Here is a 19,216-nt window from a genome sequence, read left to right on the forward strand (position 1 = left end):
CTAAAATTATATTCATCTTAATAAGATAAACATTAAAGTTATTTTAATATTAGAAAACAAAATAAAATACAATATATATAAAGTTTATATCCTTTATTCTAGATCCTTTTCAATCTTTATTTAGAAATAGATAAAGTCCGAGTAAGCTTCATTGCAAACCACACATTTTATCTTTAGAAAAGTTTACACGAGCTCGTTTTTTTACTTTTTAATGTCAAAAATATTCATTTTTTAAAATAAATACCTCAAAGTTACAGAATTGGTTTAGAAATTCTGATGGCTCTGAGCCTGATATACTATATGCATGATAACTCTAGTCCCTTACTTTGCGCACCTAGTCGAAGTCAAGAAGAGCGTGGACCTTTTAAAGCAGTGATTCTTTACAGGGGGCCGCGGCCCTCTGGGGGTCCATAAGAAGTTTGCCGGGGGCCGCCAAACTATGCAAAATTTCCTTCAAAATATTTTTTAAAAATGATGTATAACCGAATATCGTATTGAAAAGTGAATCAAGAAAGATAAAGTTTTCCTATTTAGCTTTTTATTTATTTTTTATTTCTTCCTACATACAACTTTGTTAGTACAGAAGAAATAAATGCAAATATGCTACTTACACCGCAGTATTTACTTCTTTTGTTCCAAAGCAATTCTAAGAAACTATTAAGGCTTGGAATTTTAAAAATAATTAGGAAAAATAGTAGGCTTTGAAAATTTAAATATTTTTGCAAAAGATATGCAAAATCTTTATCACAAGTTGTGGGTGTTTTAGTTTTAGCATCGACTTTGGATCGATTTATCGACATGTTTCTTATTTTATTTTTTGTTAAAAATTGAGTTTTCATGTTTAATTGTGAAGTTTGAATGTTATTTAAATAGATAATGAAATAATAAAGTTATTATTTACAATTATTATATAAAAAAATAAAGCAATAATAAAAAAATTAATTTATTATAGATGATTTAACAAATATAAATTATTATTAAAAAATGGGGGTCACAGAAAATTATGAAATATTTGGTGAGCCGCGAGTATAAAAAGGTTAAGAACCACTGTTTTAAAGGATCTCTTAGTGCCTTAATTTTTAATATAATTAAACATTTATAAGACAATTGCTAAAAAATAGTTTAAAATATGTACAAATCACAAAATATATAGTAAACTTTGCTACAGAGCCCTCCTAAATAGTGAAATTCTCGTAAAGCGAATACGGATCTTCTCCAAAATATTAAATAGAGAAACTATATGTAAACTAATAATGATTTGTAATGCAAAATCGTACATTTATCATCAAATGATGTGATTTATATGTTGACTCCATTACTACAATAAATAAAATTTTTATTATTTGAAGTATCTCGTTTTTGCGCCAACTCAATTCTGTGTTAATTTTATTGATAGAGACGAAAAAATGACGGCATTAAATAGAAGTTTAACTGTACAGTACTGTACACTGCACATAAATAAGTGTACAGTAAAATTTGAATACAAAGAAAACCTGTCTAAACAAAAAAAAAAAAAAAAAAATTCTGAACGAAGCTATTTTCTGTTAAAAAATAACCTTTTCAAAACGGAAACCTGCCAAACCGGATAAAAATATTCGGTACCGTGTGATTCTGGTTTACACAGGTTTAACTGTGTTTTGTTTTTATGTTATATTTCAAATCAAATACAGTAAAACCTGTGTAAAACGGAAATCGAATATTTTTCCGGCTTGGTAGGTTTCTATTGTACTGTACTCGGTTTCTGTTTTGCTATAATTTAAATTATAGAAGTTAGGTTTTTTGTTTATTTATTTTTAGATTAAATAATTAAGATGCTTGCTAAGTAAACTAATAAACGCGAACTTTAATATTATTCAAATTTTTATTCTAAAAACTTATTTAGAATTATTGTTATTTTCTATTATACGAGCGTTAACTAAATCTTTATTTTATAAAGAAGAATTAATTAATAAATAAAACAAATAAAAATGAATTTTTTCTTCGAGAAATTACGATTATAATTATTTTTAAACATTTTATAATTTATCATAATTCTATAATTTAACTTAAAGAAGCAACACGCTTTAGATTTATAAACCATTTTCTCGATAAAGTAATTAAATTTAATGATAAAAAAAATTAATTATTCTTATAATAAGGAATAAATTTTAGAGATTTAAATTTTACTTAATAACTTATCGCGTTAACCTGTGAAACCCGGACTCATGCGGTATTTTTTCCGTTTAAGCGGTTTCTTATCTGCTAAGGTTCCGTTTTGGACAGGTTTTTTGTTGTACATTTAAAACTTTATTATAAAACTTAAAAATATTTGAAATAATTAATTTTTTCTTAATAGTTTTATATTATTTGCTTGAGTAACGATTCCTTTATCAGTTAACATATAAAATAAACATAAAATGGATAATAATAGATCGTTCCTTTTAATGACGACAATTTTCACCTTGTCTGAAATTTTTATATAATCCATTAGTTTTACGATAATTGTAAAAGTAGCTTGTACTTAAAAATTAAATGATTAAAATTAGAAGTCATAAAGATAGGGAAAATAACATGGGTTTGACAATTCTAATGAAAAAACTTGTATATAGATACATAGACTCGTTTACTAGACCTACTAAATAAGACCTTTTGAAACTGTGGTTTTACTTCCTTATTTCTCTACAGTTTGTCAGAACCGGATGAACAACCTTCTGTTTTTGTGACCTTGTTGAATCAATCTCGAATTTATACTTGCAGATCTTTTTTCTAGCCTTAGTATTAGCATTAAATTTTCTTATTTATATTGTCCTGTTCTTTCTAAAAATTATACAAGATTCTTATCATTAATATATAAAATAGGCCTATATTTTAAAAACTTCATTTTAATTTTTCCTCTTGAATTGCAAATAGATTGAATATTATTAATTTTAAATCTCTTATAAGGACTTGGTCCAGTTATAAATTCTCTATCTTAAGATTTTAGCATTAAAAAAATGTTTTATATTGTTAGTTTTATAACATTTTATAATCGAAATTTGCAATTTTTATATAAAGACAATTAATATTTTCGCACTCTTTTTGTTTTGTCTGTAGCATTAATTTATGTTAATCAATTATTTTCAATTCACTTTTCTTGTGTAAAGTTAAAAAATTTGATAAATTAATATTAAATATTACACGTAAGACGTAAAAAGATAAAAAAAATTATAAATACGTAAACATAAAATTATAAAATATTAGCTTAAAAAAATTGTAGAAAAATTATCGCTATTTTTATTGTCTTTTTCAGTTTTAACGTACTGTACGTATTATTACAATTTTATTTAAAACGCGAGAATAATTTTTAGAACACATTTTACTTTTTAGAAACAGAATTTTACTTAATTTTTAAATATTTAATTTTCTTTACTAATAAAACTTAAAATTTTAAATTAAACCTTACTTCCATTTACAATCAAATTCGCATTCTAGTTAACATTTTATACTTTTTAACGTTAATAAATCTTATTTCATATTTTTTCTAATTGTCTTTAAAACTCCCTTCCACACTTCGTATTTATTTGCTACATTATAATCTAGATTTATAGATTTATAGCGTATACAGGTGTAACGAAACTTCGTGCTAATACTTTGGGAGTAAATTCCAGGGTCAAGAATAAACTTAAAATCCTTTAAAAAGCTTAAAATAAGCATTAAAAATTATAAAATTTTTAAAATTATGCTTTGTTTTCGAGTTCTAATCTACCAAAAAAGCATATCAAAAACCAATTTCAAACCTCCCGCCAAAAGGCTGTGTTTCTTAATACGCAAACTTTGGCTTTATTTTAATTGTCGAATATTTTATCAATCAATCAATCAAATATTCTTTAATCGTAATAGGCATAATCTGTTACATTGAATTGTTGAATATTTTTGAATGTACCGAATACATGGAAATTGAATCTATACGAGTCCATACTCGTATTAAAACAAGTTTAATTTCCGTGAATGGCTTTAATTGTTTGTATATGAAGCTGAAGTATTATACTATTTCAGGTTTTGTTTATATTTATTACAGTAGGGCCTATTTGGGCAACATTTAATTGCCTCACTCCGTTGATAGAAATATTAAAAAATTTTAAAAATTGACAAGTCTAGTGTTAGTAGTTTTCAAATTCCTTACCAAGCACTGTTTTTGGCAGGCCTGATCTCGGAAACGAAGTGGAATTTGAAAAACGTTTAGGAAAGATTTTAAATTTACTTTTGATCCTAGAATCTATTCCTAAAATATTGGCAAGTTACATCCTGTATATGTAGTGGCATACAAGCAACTGTACAGACTATATATACAGTATGCTATGATAAAAAAGAAAGTCGTTATTTGTTTAAGGGAAAAAATATTTACATATTTAAATTATAAACTTTAAACTCACGGTGAAAAAATTCATCCTTTTGAAAATTACCGAATTTGAACTTAAAACGAGAAATTTTCATTATTAAATTTTCCAAAAATGTATGTAAAACTTTAAGTAATTAATCAATTTTATCATATATTAAACATTAATTAATTTAAATGAAGCGATAATGCATTCCATTCTAATTCTAGTTAATTGTATTGAAAACATCATAAGAATTAGGCCTATTTTAATTATATTTCTCAGCATGTTAATCTAAAGAAATCTTTCAATTTTTTCAAAATAGACAATTATTAATTTATATAATTAAGCTATTTTCATCAGTTTTTACTTTATTAACTTACAAATCAATGACGCACTTGAACAACTTTTAATATGATTTATCTATTCGAAATATGAGATATATCATATGTTAGCATTTACAATACTCTTAACTCATTTGTTCATATTATAAATTTAATAGATTTAATAACAACTGGATAACGTCAACGAGTGGGAAAGTATAATTAAAACCCAACCAATTCAATCAAAATTGCGAGATAAAATTTAGATAATTTTTTTCTTTTTTGAATTGTCGAATATCGATTTATTATTATAAAAAAATAATATAATTCAAAGAAAATGTACTAAATTAGATTATATATAAAACTTACTGTACTACTTTATCAATCGAATTTAGAGGAAAATTAAATCTAAACGATAAAATTAAGCATTAAATTAGGATAAATTATCTTAATTTGTTACTAAATAAACAAAGATAAGAATTAGAATTACTTTTTAATCAATTAATTCTAATTCTAATTTACTTAACGAAGGTAATAAATTACAACCAAGCTTCGCAGAGTTAGATTGGATGAAGGTGATTCATTATAATTTCATACTTAAAATGCGATTTCTCTTAGCGAATTTTTAAATAATTAAAAGTTTATATTGTTTTATAAATATGTTTATACATTTTAGTACTTAAATATCGAGAGAATTAACTAAATATAACAATGTCTCTATCCATTCAATTTATATTCAGCCGATCGTTAGATTTTCAAGTCTCAAGGGCCTCATCTTTAAGGCTGTCTTTTCTCATTAAAATCGCTTCGATAGATATTTGTATGGAGAAGTAGTCCTTTCACTTTCCTTCCCCTCTTATAAATGTCAAAGGACAACGATTTACGGGTAGTTTTAACACAGTACCAGATCTTGTTTATGTGATAGTCTTGGTCCTTTAATAATTCTTTGGCAATCGTTGTTAGTGCAATCTCAACAGTTCGGATCTAAAATGTTGCAACTATAAACGAATTTTAAGATCTAGTTGATTTGATAGCTCGACTCATGTAGTAGTTTTTATGGGTTTTCTGTCCTGTCGTTAGGATTAATGATTAGACTACATTTCAAGAGCTTTACAAGTTATGCACTCGATATTGCTTTATACTAATTTGCATGTTTATGGTGCCTTTAAATGAATTTTTAGAATTCAAATAAAAATAATAAACTCATTTCTTTCTTTTAAAATTTGTTCTAAACATATTCCAGAATTACTTATATATTTTAAAATAACAAATAATTGCGTGTAAAGAGAATTTTAAGGCGTTTTTGAGATTTTCTGCTCATCTTTACGTTTATCATTATTTTCTCTTTGTATTCCCCTGAGGGCTCGAAGTAGCTAATCTTTCTTTTTACGAATTAGAAGGTGTTTAATGGATTTGCAATAAATTTTATCTTTGTGATTTAGAAATACTTTTTCTTTACTTGAATTTATAGCTCAACTTTCATAGATGTAGTTAAATACGTTATTATTTTTAGTATATTTTCTTCTTAAATTTATTCGAAATTTATGCTCAACTTGATCTAAATTATATGAAATTTATTCAAACAAACTCAAGCTTACTATAACGTATAACTTTTTACAAAAATATCAATTAATAAAAATAAAAATTAATAATAAAAATTTAATAATTTTCTAAGTTACTAATGCAATATGTACTGTATGTATTATGATAAATTATAATAATAATTAAAAACTATTGTATCAGATTACTTGTTTAAATAATTCAGAATATATTTAATTATTTATTAATTAATTACAATGAAAAATATTAATATTTTTGATATTTTCACATCATTTCGTTAGATTTAAATACATAATTGACGGTAAAAATTCTAATGATAAAACGAAATCAGTTAGAAAATGTTCTATAATTTTATTTTATTTTTTATTTTTGACATTTTTTAAATCATGCTAAATGCCATTTCTTATGTAGGCGTGGTATTTTCAACAGCTTTATCATTTTTATTGGAGGAAAAGCGAGAGAGTGGGCGTGAATATACATTTGAAAACGATCGATAAATACGGGAAAACGAATAATTCAACTGTTTGGATTCATGAGAGAAAAGACATATGGCCAAATTCATTTTACAGAAAATTTTCGGAGAGGGGAGGAAAATGAGATTTTCCAATTTAAAGCTTGAATTAAGAGAGCTGAAAAAGTGTAAGCTTCTCAAATAGGTCTATTTGACAGATATTGGAAATAAAAGTTTCAAATTTTTCGATTAAGAGTTGTAAAAAAGGATAAATTTTTCGTAAAAATAATCGTGTAAAGTCTGTTTTAATTGGATTAAAAGCTAAATTAATTAATTGAATTTTTATTTAGTTAATTAATAAAGTTTAGTATTCATTTTTAAGGTTTTATTCCTATTTTCTGAACTCGGAAACAAAACGAATTTACTCGATTTTAAAAATTTGAGACATAATTTTTGAGTCCAAAATATATTGAAGCCCTAATTATATTTGAATTGTAAATTAAATCGAAAAAAATTAAAGATAAAAGATGCTACAGAGGCTTGAAAATTTTAGCTTAAAAGCTGTTAGCGAGACCTTTCATTAAACTAATGAAGTGTGTTAATGCTTAAAGTAAAAAAATCGAGTGTATATCTGCTTTTAAATCAAGAAAAAATAAATAAATAAATTGCAAATTAACTAACGTCTCTTTCATTAGTTTTCATTTATCGTCGAGAGTTTAAATGAATCAAAAAAATCTTTAAAAAAATAATGACTCTACTATTACTAGTATATATTTCGATTCGGATAAGATTATTTAGCTGGCTTGGGGGAATTTCTCTTCGAATTCAATAGATAATGTGTGGAAATTAAGCTAATTGGTCCTAGTCATTACATTGGCCGCATGGCCATAAATAAGAAAAAATTACGGGTCATCCAATGGTGTCAACGGCTATCTGGTCTGGCCACCAATAAATTGATGTAACAGAGCAATCATGCTGCCATTCGCATTGCACCAATAACTGATGATGCCCCTAGGTAAATGCCTTCTAGGTTCATGAGGCGAAAAGAATATCGAAGAAGGGGATCTGTTCCAAGATGGAAAACATTATCCTGTCCTTCTCATTATGACAGCTTTACAACTAATATTCTGGATAAAAAATGTTTGCTTTGAAAAACGATGAGAGTTCCAACTATGTATATGATAATATTTCATTAATATCAGGTTTAGAAAATTAACATAAACGGTTGGAAAATGAATACTTTCCTTTCTATAATAAATGATGTTTTTATCATTCGAAGTAATAATTAATTAAAACTAATGATTATTTTTGATGGTAAATACGACAAAATTATTGTAATATTCCTACTTTTTAATATCTCAAAATACTTAAAACATTTGAAAGTTTTATAATTAATTTAGAATAATTAATAACTCTTTATAAAAAATATTTTTTGTATAATTTTTATTAACATTTTTCATTAATAGTAAAAAAATTTATATAATTACTACAAATTCTTGTCTTTTTTCTATTTTTAAACAATTTTTTAAAAAATGATACATTTTTTCTTAATTTTATTCAATTTATTACTAAACGTGTTTTAAATTTATTTTAGAAACGAAGAAAAAGTTTACTTATTTGAATATAGCCTAAATAAGTTATCTAAAAAATGATTAAATTACTCATTTAAGTCCAGATATTAATTAAAATTTCATTATATAAATTAATAATAAGTTAAATTAATTAAAAGTAATATCGAATGAATACAAATAGAGTTAAATGTGAAATTATAGTTAATTATTTATTACATATAAGACAAATATTTTTTAAATTTTATCTTTTGCTGCCGATTATTATTATTCTACATTAATTAAATTAATTTTTGATTAATTTTTTAAGCTTATAGAATTTATATAAAGAAAAAAAATATTCTGAAATATACGGATCATACGTATTATCGACATGTTAAGCACTTTTGCTGCTTTGACTTAGATCTTATACGCTGCTTTTATAAAGAAAATTGGAATTTTTATTGAAAATAAGCTAATTATATTCTAATAATTTCAGAAATTTTGATATTTGCCACACGAGAAAAAAAATACGCTCCCGTGAATTTAAGAATCCAGATTTGTGTACTACGGATCTTTAATGGATAGTTCTATGTTCTTCCCTTATTGTTCTCAATCATCAGTCGATTGCACATGGACTATCTCATGCAAAATTTGGAGATGTACTCCATAACGAGTTGAAAATTCCGCCCAACTTCAACTGATTCGGAAGAGCATAAGGTTAGTGTCAAGGCAATATCATTATTCTTCTATTCTAAAAATTAATAGAATATGATTCAATATAATTTCTAATTCAAATATAAACTTAAAATATGGTTATTTTATTTGTGTAATCTCCGTGAAACAAAATTAAATTCGTTATCTAGATGTGTTAAGTTTATTAAAATTATTAGTCAAGTTATAAGATATAGTCTAAGTAAAGAAATTTAATGAGGATTATTTACATTTTCTTATAAAAATTCTTCACCAAATTCTCTTTTTGGTAATTTAATATGTTCATATAGTTACATTTGAATTCATTCTATCCATCCCATCTGAATTAGTTAGCTTATTTCTATTGAATTATTTCTTTGTTTCGTTATTAGATAAATATTTTTAAAATATATAATAAATTTTTACGATATAATTCATATATAAACGTTAATTTATAATATATACTTCATTGTTGTATGAAAATTTAATATTCAATTGATATGGTCTTTAAGACGTTTTTAATATAGGTGTCATTAATTTCTCTTATACTAGAACTTTAAAAACTCAACCAATTGCTATCAGTTTCTTCCCAGTGTTTCAATTTTTTGCTAGTTCAACTTAGACAACAATCCCCGTCCCTTTTTATTGTTTCAAACTCGACATTTTCTCACTTTTCTCCAATTTCTTAGCTTTTTAGCTGCGTATGCCCGACATAACTCTGGCTTTCAAGGGGTGGAGATTAATAAGGTTGAGTTGGGAGTGAATGATATAAACAATTGTCTTAGTAACTAAAATGTGCATTTATTGACCTCAGCATTTACAATAATGAAACTTCAAAATATAAAAAATTGTTCAGGTAACGGGAGGTGGGACCCCAACGTGTTTTGTCTCATAAACTTAACATTGTACAGTACACTTGTCACTTCGTCACACCCGAACTGTTGCATCTTTCTCAAATCTCACTTTTAGCGGCATCGTCTACGTGGTAAGAGCTTTAATTTGCTACCTGAACCGTATTTTTACTCCCAACCGTTTACTCAAAGTAAGTCCGACAAATTAAAACTCTTTCAATTAGTATGTAGAACCTAGCACTTACTCTCTTCATTTCTTCCTAATCCTTCTTGTTGGTCTCTTGTTCCTTCTGTTTTCCTTCCCTTCTCGTAGGAGAGAGTGACGCTTGAAGTAGAAGAGAAAACCAAGCTGAGGAAAAAAATTGTTTGCTCATAATTTTTTTTATTAATGAAACAATTATAATGCACAAATTAATTATTTTACATCATTTTTAAAATATATCTTATTATTTTAATACGTTTATTATTGTGTTATTATGCATTACATAATAATAATTATTTTTTACAGAAACAAGTATATAAATGAACGAGGAGAAAATATTGAAGACAGAATTTGTTTGCGAATTAAATTAAAATTTTATTAAAGTACACTAAATTAAACTTTTAATTATATTAAAATATTGTAATTAAATTTTACTAACTAAAAAAACATGAAATTATCAAATAAAAAACTAATTGAAATATGTAAAATTAAACGTTTTTGTACGATTAATTGTATATTTTTTTCAATTAAAATATCTAAAATAAATGATTTATTTATAAAAATATATAACATTATTTGAATTTATTTTTAAAATATTTTTAAAATTTAGCGAAAAAATAAAAAATATTTTAATAGTTTTAAATATTTTTACGAGTGATTGTTCCTTTTTTAACATTTTAATAACCTTTTCTATCGATTTATAAAAATAATTATTTTTTTAAAAAAAGCTGAATTTCAAAGTATAATTTGAAAATTTGTAATTTTTTTTAATCTTAATTTCTTTCAACGTTTTTACTGTTGTTAAATTATAATTTTAACGTGTTCTGAATTTTAATTACACTTAACTAAGTGTAATTAAGTGCATGATATTTCAAATCACTTTTGATTCAAAGTTTTATTTTAAGTATAAAAATTTTTTTTAATTTGTGTTTTAAATTTTAAATTCATAAATACGCTTAAAACAAATATTTAAAAAAATATATAACAGACTTCTTATGGTCGCTGAATACAAAAATATGAGTGATTTTAACGAATTTTTAAGTTAAATTAAGCTTATATTTTGAGAATTATTGTTGTAAATAGCGTTCTATAAATCGTAAGTTAAATAATATTTTATAAATTAAGTAAAATATCAATTTACTTTTTAATTAAAATCTTTTTACCTTACTTAATTTAAGGAAACTTGAACGGTTTTATTTTCTAATAACTTTAACACAAAAATAAACCTTATTATTTCGTGATTAATCGAAAAATAAAGAATTTAACTTACTAATTCTCGTTCGGGTAATGTAACCTCATATACTTACAACTTAGGCTAATTGACATTACTTTAACCATTAATTACAATTGATGTTATCTGTAAACGGCGTAACAATTGTATGTAAATAAACCCCTTTCACAATTGTTTTTAATGATGATACTTAAAATTGTATCATTTGATAAATTAAATGTCAATTGAATGGAGGATTATTTTGAAAATTAGATGCAACTGATAGACTACGTCTTTCATTTATTAATTTAATATTTCGAAAAAATGCATTAGATCAGCGATTCTCAACCTTCGTAGCTCCGCGACCCCCAAATAGTAAATATAAATAAAATTAATATTTCGCGCCCCCACCCAAAGGAATAATAACAGTAAGCCTTACTATTACTAATCGAATTTTGACTGTAATTATAAATGTAAATTTTTTCAAATATTATATAATCACATTGCACTAATTTTACACATTAAGAAAATAGATCCACTATGGAGAGAATTTTAAATGAAAAACAAATGCAACCATCACATTAATTTCTTTTCTTTACATGTGTACTTATTGTAAGTAAAATGTTTATAAGTTTATAATAAATTATTTTTTCTTACAACAATGATTTCATTATTGTTTTGCAACCCCCTTGGGAGTCGCGATCCCCAGGTTGAGAAACGCTGCATTAGATAATGGTTTACCTTAAAAATTTTTATAATTTAATCTGTTAAATGTACTGTACTTTTAATATTGTTTTTCCAAAAGAAAATGGTGTTAACGGCCGTAACATATAATTAATTTTAAATATTTAGAGACATTTTCAAGACGTATTTTTTTAGAAGACACATTTACAGGCGAATAAAACTCTTACACAGAGAAATTTTAAGTTGAACAAGTGAATCGATGTTTTAATATATGTATTTTTAACCTTTTACACTTCATAATCATAATCATAATCATAATCATCATAAAGAATTTTTCGTATAATTTAGGCTACAAGTATTCAGTTTTATCCATTTTTATCATAAATTTTGCAAATGAAAATTGATTTCGTATGAAACAATATATCTAAAGCATTATTCATAAATAAATAGATCAATTTTTTAAAAGAAATTTTACATTATATTAACTAAATTTAGTTATTTCTAAAGAGAAACTTAAGAAGTATTGACTATATTTGGAAAATAAAATTTGATAGTTAGATACACTCCAGCAATAATTAAATTTAATATTCTTATAATTTTTTTAAATTCTTGTTTATTTATATTAATATTAAGTAATTAATAGGAAAAAATCAAAATACCAATAAAAAAGCTGAATTTTTCAGTGAATTAAAGTAATAAATGAGCTAAGACAAACATTTTTAACTGTAATTACAGTAATAATAATTAAAATAGACATTTTTTTTATTCATTTGTATTTTATTTGATAATTTATCAATACTGTTTTCAAATATCATTTTTCAATTTTTATCATCATCGTCGTCGTCATTAATTTTCATTAGAAAGAAAATTCAATAATAGAAAGATTAATATCAGACAATCCGAAGAGGAGATTTGTATATTTAAAATAGGAAAGAATTATAAAAGAGAAAATAAAATGATTTAATTTACAATAATTGACAATAAATTATATAAAACAAATTAAGTTACGGTCAAATGTCTAATTTATTTAACTATATTTTAGTTTGATAAAAATTATTTTATCTATCCAAAACGGAAACCTGTCTAAACGAAAAATATTCGGTACCGTGCGATCCCGGTTTACACAGGTTTTACTGTAATTGCTATGTATGACACTATGGACATTTTATTGTCATAATTAAGAATTTTAACTAGGCTAAATATTTAATATTATGTGATCATCTATAGTTATAAATAAGATTATTTTCACTATAAAAATATTAAACAATTGGACATTTTTACAAATACAGTGAACCTGTTTAAATCGGACTCGCACAGTATCTAACATTTCTTCCGTTTTGCCAGGTTCTCTTTTATCATAGAAAATCGCCTCCAAAGTTCCATTTTCGACAGGTTTTACTGTAAGTTTTTCCAGGAAGGAAGATGTATTAAGCATCAAAATTTAGCAGAGAAGATAAATTAAGCATTCCAAATTTTGTTAATCATTTAGTCACATTAATAACAAAGTAATTTATCTTATAATTTTCTATGTATTATGCGTGATGAATATGTATAAGAATAAGATAAAGTGACTTAAAAGATTTATGATTGAAATTTAGTTACAGAAGATTTTCTCACATACAATTCGTGTTCGAGATACATCAGCGCATTCATTTTATTGATTAAACATTTCCCTCCTAGATTTATTGATTTCCCTCTCGCAAAAATTGAATAATTTTGCAAAATACATTTGTCTAAGACAAGATAATTCTAAATTGAAAACTGACAATTCATATCGACACTAAATTCAGCTTTAATTCTAATTTATTTATACGATTTAAAACTGAAATTTAGTTAAATTCATCTTTTCTGTTTCTAAAATATCTAAAAATGTTAGAAAATGCTTTAAATTGCGTAAATAATACAGTAAAACCCGTGTAAACAGGAATCGCACGGTACCGAATATTTTTTTTCCGGTTTGGCATGTTTTCGCTTTAAACAGATTACTTTTTAACATAAAAAAATTTGCTTCGATCAGAAGAATTGTTTCCGCTTAGACAAGTTTCCGTTTTATTAAGGTTCCGCTTTGGACAGATTTTACTGTATATTATTAAGTTTAAAATCATGTAAATTAATACAAATTGATAAACAGGTTTAAGCTCAGTTTAGATTCATAGATAGCTTGCGAGTGTATTTCCACATATAAAAGAAGACACTGTTAACTGACTTGTGGGCCATCCTCTATATAAACACGCACTTGTCCTCAGTAAACAATGTAAAAAGTTTTCAATCTGTCAAAGAATTTATAAGATAATTTTAGAATATTTTTTTTAGATCAGTTACTGCAACTCTAAGCGCTTAAGCTTAAACTTTTAGTAAAATATAACTGAAAATAATTCTTTAACGTAAAATTACAGTGAAACCTGTGTAAACCAGACTCGCACGGTACCAAATATCTTTTCCGGTTTGGCAAGTTTCCGTTTTGAGCAGGTTATTTTTTTAACACAGAAACTCGTTGCGTTCCGAAGAATTTTCTCCCGTTTAGGCAGGTTTCTGCTTTATTAAGGTTTCGTCGTGGACATGTTTTACTACATATGTTTAATTTGTAAAAATATAAGAATTACAATTATAGTAAAAACCTGTCAAAACGAAATAAATGTCAGGTACAGTACCATGCGATTCCGGTTTACACAGGTGTTACTGTATTCTCGGTGTAATTTTACACTAAATTTCTGTAAAAATCTCGTACAAATCCAGTATTTAGAGCCACCATACTCAATCTTTTTTTCTCTCGGGCCACATACACATGTTAGGTATTACACGCGGACCGCAACATAACGATTATAATAAAACACGTACAGTACATAATTTCTCACTCACCCTAGAAAATTAGTGTGACTGTTGATATTGCGAACATTTTTTCACAATTTCATTTAAATCAGGCTTGTGACTGCCGCATGCTACTCGTAAAACGGCATCCAGGTGTGAATCAGTAAGCCGGTTTCTATATACGTTCTTTGCATATTTCATTTTTGAGTATGACGTTTCACATAGATGCGTTGATGCGAACAACGTAAAATTTGAGCACATTTTTTTACAGTCTTATACTGTTCAGGCACTATTTTCCAGAAGTAAACGTAATTATTTTCCGCTCTCTTTTCTTTAAAAATAGCTTCCAGATGTGTATTGTTCTTCATTTCCATAAATTCGTCAAATAGCTCTGCGTAATTACATGCCAATATATTAGCCAGTTCTGATATTGCCGGTTCCAAGAGCCAGGGATTTTCAATGAGCAACAGCATATTTTTTATTTTTCTTAGATCATGAAATCTATGTTTAAATTCCTCGGATAGCGCAGTTACATAATTTGAAAAAATTGTACGTTTTCTGGAGAAATATTAACACCGTCTTGTTTAGCTTTTGTCATGGTTGGAAAGTTTCGCAGTATTTTGTTTTGTATTTCTTGGTAATAAATGTTTCATTTTTCTTCCAAGGCAAATATTTTATTCGCCATCTGTGAAATTATTTTATTTTCACCATGTAAACCAGTATTGAGACCGTTAAGCTTCTCTGTAATGTCGCACAGAAACGCTACAATACACCACATTCATCATTTTGCAGTTGACTGTAAATTTTATTATTTTGCTGTAAAACAGCATTATTTCTTTTCGCAAAAAAAAAAACCTTTCCAGAACTTTTCCCCTGCTAAGCCAACGTACCGAGATATGTAAAAGAACATTCTGTATTGACTGTATTGACTACCCACTTCCTCTAAAAGACTTTTAAATTATCTGTGGTTCAGTTCTGGTGCTCGGATATAATTCACTATATTTATGACAGTTCTCATCACAGTATCTACTTCAGGATTAGCAATACGTCAAGCAAGTTTTCCTGATGAATGATGTAATAAAATGTTATTAGATTTTATTTATTAGTTTTGTTGAAATCGTGTCTTCTATTTCTTGTTTTGTTTGATGTCACAACTTGGTGAATTTAAAGACACTTGGCAAAATTCATCGATATTTATTACATAAACTTTACAGAAACGCGTTTCGGGCTTTCGCCCCTCGTCAGTCTGTTACGTAATGAACACGAGTTGCATCTGGAGGACATCTGTCCGTCACCTTCGGCACAAAGTCTTACTCCCAGAATGCTGTACACAGCCACGCCTACAATTGCATAAATATACTTTTTAAGATTTTTTATTTTAGTAGTTGTAACCAGCTTTTATGGATTTCGATGCTAAGGTTCTTGTTGATATTATTTTTGTCGATCGTTATTTCGTAGCTTTCTTTAAATTTTCTTTTGTAACAATTTTTTCCCTGTGAACTATTTTAACATCCGTTTTATCTATGCTGCAGTTATGAGTTGTGCAATGATCGTAAAAAACAGAGATTAATCTATTATATTTTAGGTCCGCGATGTGTTCTTTTAATCTTGTTTCCAATCTTCTTTTTGTTTCACCAATGTATACTTTATTAGATTTGTCAAATCATAATTCTGTTTCAGTAGAGAAATGAATCCATTTTCGGATCGGGTCATTGAAGGACAGCCATCGGCACACACACAAACTAAGTTTTTTATATCTATCTTTCTCCGTTCTAGAAAATTGCAAATAGTATCGAGATGATCTTTGCCCCTGGTCTGGTCCTTCATCGGAAGGAATTTCAAAAAATCTTCGCAAATTGAATTTTGTTCTGTACAACATCTAACAAAACCGAGCATTGTGATGCTGCCGAAATATCCGCGCTAGAGCAAAAAAGCTAAACTCAAAAACTTGCAGTTTTTCAAGTCTTCAATCACGTTATCACAAATATGGTTTGCAATATCTTCAATACGTCTAACACGGGTAGAATCTGAAAGCTAGATTTTCTTTTATTTCCGAAATTATTTGATCTTTGTTACTGAATTTATCAAACAATACATTGGAAGCGCTTAAAAAGCATTTCTTCACAAGTTCAGCATCAGTAAACGGTTTCGTATGTTTACCGAGTATATAACAAATTTAATACGACGCCTTTGTCACAGCTGCATCTTGTGCTATTAATATTTGGTTCGTGTTGCAATGACTTTTTAAAAATAGCCAATTTCTCACGTCTTATGAGAGATCCCGGAAGAAAAGTGCGATCGAACGATTTGTGTTTAGTGTTAAAATGACGAACAATATTATAGTTTTTTAATATAACACTTCCACCACAGATCAAACAAGTTGCTAAACCGTGTTTGTTTTGCACTACAAAATAGTCAGCTTCCCATTCGTCTTGAAACAATCTATTTTCGTCAAACATTTTTCGTTTGTATTTAAAAAACACTCCTGACATGGTTGATAATAATTATAAATTATAGTTTCTCAAATAGAATGATAGCTAATTCAGTGTGATTTATTGTTTAAATCAATTATAATATCGCGTTTAGGCGTTATGGGTCTCAGTAAATTTCTAAGTCTAGCTCTACTTTTACCGTCCCTTACGGATCGCCGCCCGATGGCCACCACATGTTCGCGATGCTCGGACATCTGGCGACGACAACTTTCTAAGAAAGGACAAAAGGGACTTAGCGGTTTGGGCCAAGTAACCGAAAAATTTCAAGATTTATATTTTGACTGCATTATTTACGGGCAACGTCCGGGCCACTCACAAAAGCTAGCGGGCCGCAGGTTGAGTATGGTGGGTTTAGAGGATAGATAAATCAAGATAACAATTCTTCTTTAGGAAATCTTTTCTTTATACTTTTCCCAAAGAAGGTTGGACATTTCGTAAGGCTGAGATGTGATTAGTCCAATTAAAATTTAAATAATTATAATGTTACCGTATCTCTGACAATCACACCATATCATTGTTTTATCTGCAACCAATCAGTAGAAAGAATACGTTTTCCTTTAGAATATATTAGTCGAATAATTTCTTCAGGAAAAAGTCGTCTTACATTTATTAACTTAAATAATAAGATTTTGTTACATCATAGCCTTTAAAAATGCAGCTTAATTACATGCTTATAAATTTATAAAATTACAATAAAACCCGTCTAAAACGGAATCGCACGGTACCGAATATTTTTCCGGCTTGACAAGTTCTTTTTAAACGTAGAAAATCGCATTGTTCTGAAGAAATTTTTCCCGTTTTGGCAAGTTTCCGTTATCGGACTCGCACGGTCCCATATTTCACCGGCTTGGCAGGCTTCCGTTTTGTATTAGTTTATAAATGTACTAACTAAAATGTAGCCATACTTATCTACCTTATAAATATTATGATATACATATAACACAGTTAACTGAGATTTGGGCCACGTTGCGTATATATATATATATATAATATATATATAAACCGGAATCGAACGGTATAGAATAATTTTCCAGTTTGACAGGTTAGTTTCGTTTTAAAAAGATTTCTTTTTAACCGAAAATCACTTTTTCCGTATAATCTTTGCTGTTTAGGCAGGTTTCTGGTTCCGTTTCCGACAGGTTATACTGTATAAATGTTTAGATAAATAATTTATATTTAAAAAAATCTACTGAATAAAATATCAATAAGATTAATGAAGTTGATTTTACATTTATTAAAAGAAAATTACTTTTATACCTTTAGGCAACCTTGATCTCTTTTAGTCGCTGTATAAAGAAGAATCTTCACCTGTCATACTTCAATGTAAATCAGTTTAGCTTCTGGAATTTACTAAATATATAAATAATTACATTAATTATTTAATGCAACGTTTTAAATATAATTAAAATTAGTACCTCTGTACTTAATATAGCTTATATTTAGGAATAATTACATGTTTTAAACGGTTTTAAATATATAAAGATATATTAAATGATTCAAAACATCAATACACAGTAAAACCTACACAAAACGGAACTTGGCTACAACGGAAACCTGCCTAAACGGGAAATACCTAAACCTAGCGTTTTTCTATTTTAACATAAAACCTGTACAAAACGGTAACCTGCCAAGCCAGGAAAAATATTCCGTACCGTGCGATTCCGTTTTACACAGGTTTTATTGTAAATGCATTATATATTAGTTTATATTGCAATATTCAAAGCTTCTGTTCATACATAGGACAAGAAGGGCATTTGATCCAGTTACTTCCAAAATTTAGTTTTTATGTAAAATAAAATCAAACAAGAGAAGTGATATAAATTAAAATTTTATAGATACAGTAAAACCTGTGTAAACCGGAATTTCACGGTACCGAATTCTTTTTCTGTCTTGGCAAGTTTCCGTTTTGATCATATTCTTTTTAGCGTTCCTAAGAAATTTTTCCGTTTAGACAGGTTTCCTTTTTATTCGGATTCTGTTTTGAACAGGTTTTACTGTAATTGATAAAATCTATTTTTATTTATTTTATTTAAATATTTTTAATGACTTTTAGAAAGACAA

General features: G+C 26.9%; 2 long non-coding RNA genes across 2 annotated transcripts in view; one reads left to right on the forward strand and one right to left on the reverse strand.

The window, feature by feature from the left end:
- LOC136968657 (uncharacterized) overlaps positions 1-10,018 on the reverse strand; it is a 130,310-nt gene extending 120,292 nt beyond the window's left edge. The window contains exon 1 of the long non-coding RNA XR_010879686.1: positions 10,005-10,018. This is a non-coding gene — a long non-coding RNA (uncharacterized lncRNA). The remainder of the gene's footprint in view (positions 1-10,004) is intronic.
- The window catches only part of LOC136968656 (uncharacterized), a 37,688-nt gene extending 27,267 nt beyond the window's left edge, over positions 1-10,421 (forward strand). The window contains exons 2-3 of the long non-coding RNA XR_010879685.1: positions 8,715-8,935; positions 10,268-10,421. This is a non-coding gene — a long non-coding RNA (uncharacterized lncRNA). The remainder of the gene's footprint in view (positions 1-8,714; positions 8,936-10,267) is intronic.
- Positions 10,422-19,216: the final 8,795 nt, after the last annotated feature.

This window comes from Centruroides vittatus, unplaced genomic scaffold (assembly GCF_030686945.1).
Source record: "Centruroides vittatus isolate TY-2023 unplaced genomic scaffold, ASM3068694v2 contig_150, whole genome shotgun sequence".
NCBI classification, from domain to species: domain Eukaryota; kingdom Metazoa; phylum Arthropoda; class Arachnida; order Scorpiones; family Buthidae; genus Centruroides; species Centruroides vittatus.